The sequence below is a fragment of the Diorhabda sublineata genome, chromosome 6, assembly GCF_026230105.1.
Source record: "Diorhabda sublineata isolate icDioSubl1.1 chromosome 6, icDioSubl1.1, whole genome shotgun sequence".
Classification (NCBI taxonomy): domain Eukaryota; kingdom Metazoa; phylum Arthropoda; class Insecta; order Coleoptera; family Chrysomelidae; genus Diorhabda; species Diorhabda sublineata.
The window spans coordinates 5835276-5850223 of NC_079479.1; the positions used below are offsets into that span (position 1 = coordinate 5835276).

General features: G+C 33.2%; 1 pseudogene; it reads left to right on the forward strand.

Moving 5' to 3' along the window:
* Nucleotides 1-1990: 1990 nt before the first annotated feature.
* Nucleotides 1991-13980, forward strand: LOC130445167 (40S ribosomal protein SA-like; annotated as a pseudogene).
* The last annotated feature ends 968 nt before the right edge of the window (nucleotides 13981-14948 follow it).

Consider the following 14948-nt stretch of genomic DNA (forward strand, 5'->3'; position numbering starts at 1 on the left):
ATTTAAGTTAATTTTGATATTGTTCCAAGAGATATAAGATTTTGCTACCAATTTTCCAGCCCGTTATGCCCTGTCTTCGACGCCCCATTTTTAAGCTAAAAATGTATCTATAGGGGGAGTCCGGGAGACTTTGGCCACTTTTTACTTGATGACCCTTAGTTTCCGTTATAATTTATTAAACAAATTATGGGTCATGACATCCCCCTCATAGTGAAATCTTTTCCACCTGATGAACTATCAAAAAATAAAACCGATTCTGTATAATCAACATTTTAATCATCATAGATTTTTGGCTAAACTCTCCCGCCTGGGCTGGTAGGGAGTCTTTGACCAGTCTTGAAAAATAATAGAAAAATGATGGAAAAACAAGTATATTTGTTGAACAAAGTCAAGGCTAACACAGAACATGAAAGAACTTAAAACTAATAACAACGAGAAATCTGAATCTTTGAAGTAAAATCTCTCATAAAAAACAAACAAAGATAACTAAACCTTAAAACTATTAGACTGCGCCATTTCCTATTGCGTTGACGGCAAAACATGCAGTCACTAGTGTCCCCCTGTCTGCAGAAGTGACATGACCAACTCGCCGTACTTTTCTGCTAGCCAATACCTTAGGGCACACTTGGACTGTGGTACATCCGGTCTCGTCACAGTTCCAAATATTATGTGGCTCAAATTTGAACTTGAACTTGAACATTCTTTTTATTAAAGCTTGTTGATCTCGATAGGCTTGTGGCTTCTAGTTTTCTTAAACTTAAGACCGTGTTCCTCTTTAAAAATCAGCGAAACCAATCTTTTCCAGCGGAATTGTTTTCTAACCGTGATTTTGGGTAGCTTTTTGAATGAATCCTAAAATATTCAGCTGCCAGCTGCATAGCTTGTTTCCGTCTTAACCCATAGTTCATTTTGCTACACTAATAAGTAAGAAACAAACACTGTTTCTTCCTCTGATGTGATTATTTGTAAAGATCTGAATTGGCTTCCAAGCTTTGTAACCTTCTTAAAGTTGGATGGATCCCTGATGTAATTTCGCAAGGTATTCCTATTGATTTCATATTTTTTAGCCGTCGATCTAATTGAATACCCATCATTTTTTCTCCTGTACAGCAATTTTTATGGCCATTTCATTAATTCCGTGCTGTTTTCTGTCGCTGTTTTGTTTTCTTCGGTATACGAATGGCATCTTTGAACAGAAGTTTAATAAGTCTGAAAGGAACTTAAAATCAATGTTTGCATTATCAATTTGAAAGTTATTGTATGAAATTGTAAAGATTGAAAAGATAAAATTATAGGCGAGTGAGTTTACCCTGGATAAAGTCTCCCGCATGACTACTTGATGCCATTTTGATCATCCATTGCAAAATCTATTTGTTTAGGATCGAAAAGACTTATAGTATCTCAAATTTGGACAATTTAAGCTATAGTTTACATAATAAAGGTTTTACAATCGCTTCTACCACATAATGGTAGCCAAATTATTCAAAAGTCTATTTTTCACTTATCGGGCAACAAAACACGTTGATGATTAATGATTTGGCAACATTTGGCAACAATAAAAACTTATCTTTCCTTAATAATATGACATTGAGATACTATTTTCAATTTCTCTAATGCAATTATCACTATATTTTGCAACAATTCCGGTTTTATTTTTTTATCTATGAAGATTTATGTAAATCGCTTCCTATTTCTCGAACTGCTCATCCAAACCTATTCTTAATTGCAATAACTACTTAGAGATGTTTTATAATCAATATTTGTACATCACTTAAATCCTTTATGACATTAATCAATACTTCATCAAGTTTTAAAATAATAAAAATGTCTTTTCGTGCTTAAAATATAAAAATTCACTTTGTATATATCTACAAAACAAACCTTGATACCTAATACCAGGATAACATCGAATGGTATTCAGTTGCCATGCTAAAAAACCCATGATAAAAATTACCAACCAATGGTAAACCTATTATTATACCATGTACTAATGGCGACCATCGGTGGTAAGGGTAAAAAAGGCGGTTTCATAATAAACATGCGCAAGATTTTTCCAGTAACATAACTCGATGCACCTCTTCGGAAAGCTTGAAATCCAAAATGATCCTTAAACCTATCGAAAATAAAGTAAAAAATTGGAATCAACTATGTTAAAGGTAAAACAATTAACGATAAATCTAGATTACTGTATTATCTTGTTTGCAGTGAAAGCTTTATACAAGTCGAGCTATTCGCTAAGAGATGGCGCCATATATAATAACTTGTACTATTAATAGAATTTGATGATAGCAATTTTGAAATGGGGTAATTGAACAAATGATTATGATCTCGTAAGGCACCTTTTACTTGTTGGTGAATAAATTATCTTTATTCCGATGGCTTAGTAACCCAGTAATTGCTACAATCTACCAACCGTATAAATTTAAATATTTGCATGATTGTTTTTATTTAGAATTTATTTTGTAATTTGCTCTATTAATCTAAATAAATAATTATGAATCCTGCAGTGGCGTATAAGATTCCAGGCTCCTGGTAAACTTAACGGATGATTCTCTCCAATATAAACAAGCTGATCTAACAATGATGGTATTTTTTGTTTGATAATACTGTTTATTTATAAATTTTTACTTGTGAGAATTTGATAACAAATCATTTCGTTAAGGAGTGCATACAAACTTTATAATTATAATCACTTGTTTTTCTAATAATTCTATTGAGATTGAAGGTATCAAATTTAGAGTTAAAATTGAGCTAAAATCACAATTGTAGTTAAGGTACACAATAATAATTATTATAATTATGTTATTCAGGCTTTCTGTTTGGCAAAAGTGTTATTGACATCATTTTCGATGGATAGAATAGCCACAGAAATCGTGAAAATACAGAAATATCGTGAACATTATAAGAAAGATTGAAGATCATTCTTTATTATTAATAAATCAGCAAGTTTTCTTGTAGAAGTTATTGTTTCTATTTCAAATCTAAAAAAGGATTGAAAATTTGGTTAAAACAAGATGGATTCATCTTTTTTATATAGATGGTCAAATGCTAAAGTCTTTTCATCAGTATCATTCAAATTATATAAAATGACACTGAAATTGGAAACAGTTCCATTTATTCCCAGGATCTCAGTTGATTAATAATGATATATAAGACACGATTGAATACGTTTTATCCATGATTAATTCGAAACTAAACAACAATCGATTGTATGGGTCTTTCAAGACGAGCCACATCCAACAAAAGTTGTTGCTGTACAAAACACTTCGAAGCAAATGGTTGACTGGTTTTTCGGAATAACTGGATTACGTAGAAAGATCAATTCTAAATGGTAAACCAGAAATTTTTCAAAAACATCAAGGAAACCAATCGCATTAGACTAATCATTCTCCACCTCGACAATGCGAGCTCTCACGTTTTTGAACAGTCAAAACATGATTTTTCTTTGCCTTTTTTCCTTTAATTGGCACTATTTTACTTATTGATTTATATATTTTTTTCTGTACTTAAGTATTTCATCAATTTTTAATCTTTAGTTGACTTCATTTTCCCCACTCTTTTGTTTTTGTTATTTGATACTAAACATGTCTTTTTGGCAGCTTCGAGCTCGTTATATGCGTAATTTAGTTGTGTCTTAATTCTATTCGAAGGACATTTTAATACCCATGCAAAGGATAACTATTACATTTTGCATTTACATGATTTTGGGAGAGATAATCAAACACGTTTTTGTTTAACGAAGTCTGTCTATTGAATCTCTTCCTTGTATCTGTATGTCAAGGAAAATATGTAATGTCATCCACTCAGTTATATGTATATAAATATATAACATTTAGTCCATTTTTTATTTAATTGAAAAGTTTGTTCATAAACGCCGTGGACGATGAATAATCACGTCACTCATTTCCCTAACAACTCAATTTTTAGTCTTTTGATGTTGAAAAAGACACTAAACTTCTTCTGATACAAGAAAAAGTAACCATCACTCAATAAGTCGGGTGACTAGTTAAGAAAAACTCATGTTTTGCCAAAAATCGATTTTCCTCGATACCGTATTTGTAGAAGGATTTGTTTTTTGCCTCAAAATAGGCTTCAGTTTCAGTAATTGCTTCTTCATTTAAGCTGAATTTCTTACCGGCGAGCATTTTCAGCGAATAGCCAGTAGAATCTGGAGGCCAGATATGGACTATACGGTGGATGATGAAGCAAGTGTAATTAGTTCAATTTAACCATGGTTGCCATCGTACAATGTCTTAATGTAACTGTAGTTTTTTATTCTATAAATTAGGCCGTTTTTCGTTGATTTTTGAATGAAAACGATCCAACAACTCTATGTAGTGTTCGCTATTGATTTTCTCTCCCTTTTGGAGTTAGTCGATGAACAATATTCCATGTTGATCCCAAAATACTGAAGCCATAACCTTCCCAGCTGACTGTTGTGTCTTTGGACGCTTCGGGCGTGGTTCATCGGTTGCAATCCACTCATATGATGATTGTTTTGATTCCGGAGTGAAGTGATGGATCCATGTTTCTTCATTGTCACATATCGATGCGAAAAATCTGATTTATTACGTGTAAATATAGCCAAACATTGCTCTAAATGAGTAAATGCGTCAGCCACTTTGAAAAAAGCTTTCTTATGGCCCAATGTTAATGCATAATTATAAACACACTGCTTTCTGATATTTTCATGGCCTCAGCTATCTCACACAATCTAAATTTACGATTAGATATAACCAATTTGATGTTTTCTAGAGTAACCACGTATCTCAATTGAACGAGCAGAACGTTCACCATCATTGGTATCTGTAAGACCACGTTTAAGTTCAGCAAATCAATAACAAATACTTTTTTCGTTGGAGCAGATTCCAGATAACACTTTTGAAGCCATTGCTAAGCTTGTACAGTATTTTTTTTCGTCAAGAAGAATAATAACACACGAAATTGTTTTGAATCCATTGTTTTGAAAATAACAAAAGTAACCTCACTTAAATAGCTGTCATTTTTTTCTTACTTATCGAAATGTCATGAAATTTGACACAAAGCCTTTTGAAAGTTGGTACTTCATAAATGGCATATGAATTTGGCAATGGTAGTGCCATCTGTGTGTCAGTCACACGATTTAAGTGATATCTACTAGTCACAGGAAAAAAAAAATGATTTTTCTCGTCCATTTTTCTATATTACTTAATAAAATCATCCTGTATTCATTTTGCGAAGATAGAATAGTTTTATTATTCTGTCGTATTTATGAATAAAGTGTAGATAAATGGGTTGCTGGATGCATTATCATAATAAAATTTCATTAATCTTAGTTATATGTACTTTTGAAAATTATGTAGCAGGTGTCAAATTGTATTACTACGTGAATTAATTATAAAGAACTTCATTACAATATAAATAGAATAAAATATAAAATATAATAAAAAAACGCGAAAAAAAGAGTTGAAATGATATTACAACGGCGGTTAAATCAAAGCGGTATATTCACTCCTTTCTGAGAATAATAATCTTCAATGGATTTTCCATTGTAGTGATATATCATTTTTATAACTAATAACCAATACTATTTTGTCTATGAAACAATTTTCTGATACCGGTCAATATATTTATTCAAGGTTAAGAAATACTTTTGTGGTTACCGGTTCTTAAGAAGTATACACGGTTTTTAACTTTAATTTTACACCCCCGTGGGTAGAATTGTCTATCTGATAGATCGAAATTAATTAATTATACATGCATCATACAGAAACTAAAAACTTTGGACAATAAAAATAAGAAAGCCTCAAAAACCCCAAAGTGGCTAGCGGGGTATATCAGGTTCACTAGAAAACACTTCGGCCTAAGACAAAGCTTTATTGTCATAAGAAAATTTCACAATTTTATTACTAAATTGATTTTTTGCCAGTAAATTGTAGAATTCTGCCACAGAATAATGAGATCTTCCAAGGAGAAATGCCTTTGTCAATCTCCGGAATTTACTAAATCTATTTTTCATTTTTAATTCTGAAGGTTGAATAATTTTTTGGCATTGAAGATGATCGCATTTTTTACCAGATCAGAAGTGGGTATTGTTAAATAAATGTTGAATTTTTTTCTTTTAGCAGGGTAATTATGAATGGATCTCTCAGTTTAGTTGGGAAAGTGTTTGCGTACTAAACAAACAGATTCTAAGATGAAAAGAGCGGGGAGAGTTAAAATTTTGTATTTTTAAAAATAGATTTTGTAATGTGTTCTACTACTTAAACCACAAACGTACCGAATAGCTCTTTTTTGTAATTTGAAGACAGATTCGAAGAGGTGCAAACTACAAGACCCACAGAAAGGCAAACAATAGCAAAGATGAGAGTAGTCAGTAGTGAATTGTGGAAGCAGTACAAGAATCGATCTGTTTAGGTACAGACACATGTGATGACCATTGAAGGGCATCGTCAATATGTACACCAAGAAACTCGAATCGAAGGATCATATTAAATCATAAAACTAAAATTTTCTCAGTGTTTAAGCAGAGGCCGTTCGCGTCATATCAGGTCTTGATCGTAATGAGATCTTTGCTCATGATAGAATTTGAGGCTTGTACATCTGGACCACTCCAGTTATCACTGCCATCATTCGCAAATAAAGTGAATCTACCATCAATTCTTAATTCTGTGACATTATTAATGAATACCAAGAAATAATTGGACCTAAAATTGAACCATTGCCAATCGCAAAATTACTAGAAACTACACCATTAGCTCATACCAGTCATTTTCTATTTTGAATCTAAGATAACAACCATTTTAAAGTAACACAAGCGAAGGTCTTAACAAAATCACGAAAAACCGAAGCCGTATAAAATTTATTATTAAGTGAGGTATATACTTCTTTAATAATAGAAAACATAACTTCATTAGGGCATTTGTTAGGTAGGAAACTAATCGAGCTTTCAAGATCTAGAGGCAATTGACGGCTCTTCATTGGTATTTCAATTATCTTCGGTAAGATTGGTGATGATAACCTTGTGCAGCAGAACAATTATAGCTATTTTTAGACAGCTAGGGACAAGCCTTATTTCAAATGATTCGTTGATTAGAGAAGATAAAACGTTAATCATCACTACTGGAAAATTTAAAAATAATTTTAGAGCTAATATTCTTACTAACGTACATAAAATCATTTTTAAGTTCGTCTTGGTCGAGGTCAATAGTGTTTGATGAACCCGTTTTGTTTCTCAAATCATTGATAACAGACCAAGTTTCTTTCGAGAAATTTTTAGCTCTATAGATGCGATTGTTGTAAGAATTTTCCGATACAATAAAATATAGTTATTGATATAATTGAGTATGTGAGGATTGTCTGACTTAGGCCTGGAGTGTTTCTCCATTGAGACTCCGTGTGATTCTGTAGCCATCCGTTCAGTTCGTTATTGATGAGGCATCTTAAATCTCTGGAAACGGCGCAGCTTCGCAGAGATCTCGGCATTCGAGATCCGATCGCTTCGCGGTCTCGAAACAGAATGGGTGCTAGTCTTAGTATCGAGGGTTGTGGAGATAACTTAAACTTACTATAATACATCAACAAAACTATATGCAAAAATAAATATACAAGGAAAGATTAAACTACGTCGCACGACTTAAATCTCTGGAAACGGCGCAGCTTCGCAGAGATCTCGGCGTTCGAAATCTGATCGTTTCGCCGTCTCGAGACAGAATGGGCGCTAGTTTTAGTATCGAGGGTTGTGGAGATAACTTAAACTTACTATAATACATCAACAAAACTATATGCAAAAAAAATATATACAAGGAAAGATTAAACTAAGTCGCACGACTTAAATCTCTGGAAACGGCGCAGCTTCGCAGAGATCTCGGCGTTCCAGATCTGATCGCTTCGCGGTCTCGAGTAAGTATGGAACAATGAGCAGATAGAAATTATTGGTTTTTCCAAAAAAGTGTTCAATCGTATGCTATTCGGACGTTAAGAAGGTTAATTGGAATTTCTTTGGTCAGGTATCGGTCAGTCAGGGGTGGAAGGATTATCTTTTTATTTAGGAAGTTTGTTCAGAGAAATGTGTACCTGTGTTAAGTATTTTTAAGGTAGTCACCACAAATATCTTTAATAAATTGATCCATTGCTTTAGGACCTACCTATATGAAAACTTAATATGAAAATTACTATAGGTACCCTCCATATATACCTTCCGTACAATTACCTCCACCTTTTATCTATTAATGTAACATTGGTAGAGGTCAATGCAATGAAATACCGATGCGCATGAAAAATTTTATGGAAATATTAATCTGCAAAAAGAAAGATCAAAGTAATTGAATGCCCTTGCCACAAATAATTGTACGGTCCATCTCGACTTCAAACCTCAACAATGCAAATCTTTCACTGAACTGATCATTACTCACGTTTTCAACCGTGAAACTCAACTGTTTCACCAAAGAAATACGAATAATTCTAGACTGAATTTTTTAGAAAGGCGTCGGTAAATAATTACTTCTTATTTTAACAGTTAAATCGTAATGTTTTATAACAATAACAAATTATAACGAGACTTGATAGATTATTCTTATTTACTTTGTTATTTGGCTATTTGACTACACATTTAAACTGTTCTATAAGACTTAAGAACACATTTTTGGATCTAAATTGTGTAGCACACGATAGGAAAGAAGATTAATGAATCTCGATGATCTTAATGAACAAAATTCAATTCAATATTTGATATCCTGGGAATTGATAATATGAAAAACCATTTGGTGAAGATTGTTCTAATTCATCCCTTTACAGGGTTATAATTCTGTCATTATTCAGTCTGAAAAATCTAAAATTAAAAAATTGTTATCCTTGAAGCAGACACAAAGATTTGCCATCAAATAACATAGACATATAGAGGACAGGGAAAATTGAAAATTATTCTATGGAACGCTAAAATAAATGAGAAAGAAAGAAACAAGAAAAGACAAGGTGGAAATATGCTCACGAAGGAAGATGAAGTAATAGAGAGATGGAATGAAATTGAAGAAAAGTCTGTATAAATAGACATTAATAAAAATAAGGAAAGAAGTAATAAAAGCTGTTAAAACATTGCATCTAGGCAAAGCATCAGAAACAGACGATATGATTGCTGAAATGATGAAATATATGGATGAAAAGGGAATAAATAAACTAACAGAATTGATAAATGAGATAATAAATGAGGAAAAGATACATGATATTCAAATAAAGGGAAAACAGAATTGAGCAAGTGAAAAGCTATAAATATCTAGGTGTTATAAATAGAAAATAATGTCAGAGTGAGTAAGTAAGAAACAAAGAAAAAGCTGGGAAAATTTAATGTAAATTTGATAAAATGGAAACATTATGAGATTATGGAAACCTGTATAAATATAATAATATAACAGAAATGATATTCCTCGGGGAAATAGATGAAATAAGAAATGAAGCACATAGAGAAACTAAAGATACAGATGAAATAGATGAAACAGTTGAGATGGCTTGGAGACATGTGTCAGATGTCTGAAAACAGATTACCAACAAAACTTTCGAATCCAAAATAATAAAATAGGGATAAAAGAAAGAAAAGGAAAGACATGGAGAAAATAGTATCTTCCATCGCTTCCATGCAAAAGCACTCCACGGTAAACTGACTTATGCTTAATTAAATGAATGTATATAAAACAATACACTTATTTTTGAACGTGTTACCATTGGAAATAAATGTACGTAATTCAACATCACCTTATATATAAAATCTAATACTGAAGCATCACCTTCCTGGCTGGCGTCAATTCTATCATTATTATATATATTTAAGTAGCTACCGGGCTTACTTTGCCTCGTCATCATCATCATAATCGACTTCGAACTCATTATAGAGAATGACTTGATGGAATTGGCGCTTCTACAGCGGCTCTATTTGAATCTAAGACAGCACCTCCTGGTGCTTGTCGCCGTGTCGTCCTGTCGACACTTCTCCTTTCAACTTCTGCTTTGTGTCTGTCGATCGGTGATTGATAGTGGAAAAAATGTTGTTCTTTAGTTGTAGATACGGTGTCATCGTGATTAGAGATTTTAGAAACAATGATAATAAAAATGTTTATTATTTTGTAACTTGTCACTAGAGTTTTGGGAAAAATAAATTTTAGAAAACGAGTTCATATTTGTCGTGAATTACACATTCACATTTGAAATATATCTAACCAAAGGAAATAAACAAAATAATAACACAGACTTTTTGTAGTGAGGATTTAATTGAATATCGCGCATACCCCGTGTCAACTAAATTGGTAATCATGTTTAGTAGTGCTCATAATTGAAAGACTTGACTTGATACACCATCTACAAATTGTTCAGCTTTAGTACGAATTGTTCGTCACCATTCTCAATAGCTTTATCTGACGTATTCAGCAATTAGGAGTATTTTATATGTCGTACCGTTTTAGTTTTTGAGCGTTAACAAACTTGCAGAAAATTACCTGTTTTCGACCAACAAACTGTTCACCGATGAGGCTTAACAGGTTCGTGAATGAATTAAACTCCCGTATTTGAGATGATGAATAAACCAAAGAGGTTCAATCCAGATTAAATTATTGTTTGGTGTGGTTTATGAGCCGATGGAATAATCGGTTCATAAACTTCAACACAGAATGTGACTGTGAATGGTCACCGCGTCAAGATAAGAAAGTATTTGATGTTCGGACTTGCAGACTGTAATCTCGACGAAGTTGGGTTCTAACAAGATGACGCCACTTGCCATAAAACCTACGAAACCATGGCTTTACTACGAGAGCAACTCCACGAACGTATCATTTGAACCAGTGAATTGACCGAATAGGTCGTGTGACATCACACCTCTTGACTTTTTTCTTATAGGGCTATGTAAAGCTCAATGTCTACATTGAAAAATCGGCTATGACTGATCATTGGAGGTCAAGATTAATCGAGTCATGGGCCAAATACATGTATCATTGAAAATTGGAACTTCAAAATGGATATGGATGAAGTTTCAATTGCAGTTTTTCCAGGGTTCATAGGAAATTTCACAATAATCCGTTACTATATTTTTACTGCGATTATTTTCACAGCAAAACAAAAAAACAGTCTCTACACAAACGAAGATAATGGCTACACTGGGTAGATATAGGTAAAAATATACTAAAAAAATGTTTGAAAGAAAACTCTGATATACACACTGCTTTATTGCAATACAGAAATTCACCACTTAAGTATATTGGCTATTTACCTGCAGAGTTATTGATGAGCAGGATTTGCAAGACAAAAGTGCCAATCAATTCCAGTCTTTTGCACCCGAAACTCTATGAAGACGTTTCTGAGAAACTATTGCGAAGACAGAATATTTATAGGTCTTACTATGACAAGAAAAGTAAAGATCTAAAACCTTTGGACCCTAAAACCAATGTGACGATTTTTGATCATGTAAAGAATAAGTGGGTAAGATTCCTTTGGTAATGGGATTAGGCGTAATCGCATTGACCTTAAGGAATCCCTAAATGAGTATGTGTCTAAAAGCAACGAGCCTGACATAGATGAGAGTAGTGGTGAACCTTTAGTTCAGCCTGCTGTGTCACTCAAACTGCTGGAGGCTCCCCCAGAATGTTTATTATCCAGTCCAAAAGTTTTAGATCATGATATCAAAACGAGATGTGGTCGTGTGATAAAAAAACCGGACAAACTAAACTTATACGAGGAGATGTATTATATAGGTTATCAATTATATATTTATTTCATAACTATCCCGCTACCTTTGTACGAGTCAATTAAAAGTTACAATTAATTGGCTCAACAGGCATGGGGGGTTGAGGCCAGTGTTTTGGACTCGAGACAAGACGATCCTAATACGCGGCTTTTTGTCAACAGGTTTTAATAAATACACGTGGTGTTACATTAACAGATTAGTTTTATTTTAACAAAATAGCTCGGATCATGGTATAATACAGTTTGTGTCCAGACACGGTATTATTTTTTGAAATAATCGTATTTAAAAAAGTAAAACTGTCTCGACTAATACATTTTCAGTGAGTTTTTTGACTTTGAAAAGAGTTTTGGAGGTGATTAAGTAAGTGATCGGTCAAAACAAACTGGAGAATAGAATGCAAGAAGAATAAAAACCATTCAAATAAACTTCATTTGTTTGTACAGTCTATTTTCAATGCTTTGGTAAATCTTTTGAGTAAAATTAACCTTAAAATTTCGTTTTCGATTTGATTACCTCGTATTGAAATTAAACTCTATTTCCAAATTATCTATTTTTTATTGTTATTCAATCGAACAAATAAAAATATTTTATTGACATAACCCTGACATTGATCTAATTATCCAGTAGGTAGATGGTTGATGCATACAGAGAACGATTAGTGTTATGTGACGTAGGAACCTTAATAGCCTTCAACTGTTTCTTCCTTATTATCTTCCTCAATAAATTCGAATTGTTTGGGCAAATAAAGTGAGAGGTCGTCAAGATGGCTATATCCTTGTTATCATACCGGCCAGAAACCTTGAGTGTAATTAATCAGATCAAAATTGTTTTTATTTGGTTATAAAATTTCTGTCAACGAAGAAAACGAACTTCTACTTTTTTGTTATTTTATTTTAGATTAAATGGGAATGGTTCCTAGCCTTGTATTTAGTGGAAAGCATCACTTAGACCAAGAGTAAGTTATGGTTGTGGTAACTACAATATTGTAATTGAATGATAGATTATGATACAAAATTTCTGTGAGCTATAGCGATCATTACTCACCTATTAAAGATACAGAGGTAGTGGAAAACGTCTTGAGCCATGTCCTTGAACATAGTTGCGCAGAACTAAACGGCAACAATACACCGTATTATTAAAGTGAGACCTGAGGAAGTCCGTTTGATGGTACCAATACTTTTTGCTTTTATGTCGTATTTCACCATTTTTATTTTTTCCATCTGGATCCCATTTTTTCAACAAATTTTCTAAGCGAATCTGTTTTGCCAGTAAAATTGATCCCACATTCATTTTCTACTGATTCGAAGTTCCTTTTCATTTTTCATTAATTCTTTCGAATTATTTCTTCCTCAAATTCATCAACGGTACCTTTGGGAGTTGAAGGTTTTTCGAGGCGATTTAAAGCGGGAGATTATCAATCACCTTCACCACTAAGTTTCAGCTAGGCGACAGAAACATTATAAGCTTTGCCTACTCTCTTATGCAAACTGCTCATAGGATTTTCAAGGCATCCTCTTCTTTTTCTCTTTTTTGTAGCTGTCCCAAGTGGCAACTTGCTTCATGTAAGCGTTGAGATGTCTACGAAAGGATGATGTTACCGAAATATTGGCCACTGGTACTCATCTTGGTACCGCAAATGTCTTTCAAATGGAACAGTACGTTTATAAGAGGCGTCCCAATGGTACTCGTATCATAAATTAACGTAAAACCGGGAGAAAATTTTACTTTTGAACATACAGGTGTTCGTTCTTACGACCAACTTGCTGCTCTTGCAGTCCACACTGGAGTCACTCCTAGCCGGAAGATTTACTTCTGATGCCTTTACTAATCATATCCAGGTTGCTTCCAGGAAACCCTTTGTTATTGAAACAGCTTTTGACCACCAGTCAATTACTGAAGCTTCTTACGTAAACTGTAACTGCTTTGTGTAATACAGATTCACCACTTAGATTTGTTGACATTGCTGTTCCTGTAAATAAAAAATCTGCACATAGTATTGGTTTACTTTGGTGGATCTTGGCTAGAGAAGTGCTTCGCCTTAAGTGTAATATTCCACGTGACACCACATAGGACGTTATTGTTGATCAATTCTTCTATCGTGAATCTGAAGAAGCGCCGAAAAAGAAGAACAAGCAGCCAAAGAAGCAACATCTGCTGTTGCTAAACCTGCAGAAATCTGGAACAAAAGTTATACTGCAGATATTACTCCAGTAGTTGCAGCAAGAGTTTATAACGTAGGTGCAAAACCAGTTTGGGCAGCTGAAGTTACTCACTAACAATGGACAAATGGAGCAAAAGAAGCACCAAAATGGGTTAGTTTCCCTGAATGGAAATAAATAAGTTGATATTATATGTAATGCACATTTTTACTATATTTTTTCAATTTTTATTTATTTCTTATATAATTTGTCGAGCTTGATTATGAATTATTCTGTTGGATCCACTCATGTTTCCAGATTTTGTCCGAAACAAAAAATTTCAAGAATTAATGAACAAACATTATAATATTTGAAAGTGACTATGGAAATTAAAAAAAATACTCTCCCATTATAGTTTTTAATCAAATTTACAAATTTATTCACTCAATTTTTAAATCATTCGATAAAGTAACAACTGAAATATTGGTCAAAGACTTGTCTACAAATCAAACTTTATTTTATCGAAAACTAATTCATACATATAATCAGTCAGTCCACGTGGACTCATCATCTCCACTCCAAATAATCCTGCCAGAGACAGTCTGCTATAAGGAGTTACTTCATTGATGAAATTTATTCAATTCATAAATTTCTTTAAATAAATAGGAATATGGTGTTATTTAGACCATGGGCGAGTGAAGACAATTAAATTGCACAGTGTAGTGAGAATAAAGACAGGTATGAATTTAATGATAAAGATCTAGATATACAAACACAGCAAGTCATTTTAAATATATTCGAATGTTTAAAAAATAATAATGCAATCATAATAAGAATTGCTGAAATAACTAGAGTAAGTTATTTTCCATTTATCCAGTAGTCACGAAAGGGGCTGCTGTGAATCATTCACAGAACCGAAAATTATGTAAAGGAAAACTGAAAGGACAGGGTTGCGACATTAGAAGTAATGCAGCAAAAGGTAGCAGATTATCCAGAATTATACCAGTTTAGAAACATTGCGTCAAGTTTTGTCCGCATGTGGTTTTAAACACAAAAAATTCAATAAACGGATGGCAAAAACAGAATCGTCAAGGATAGTTCGATGG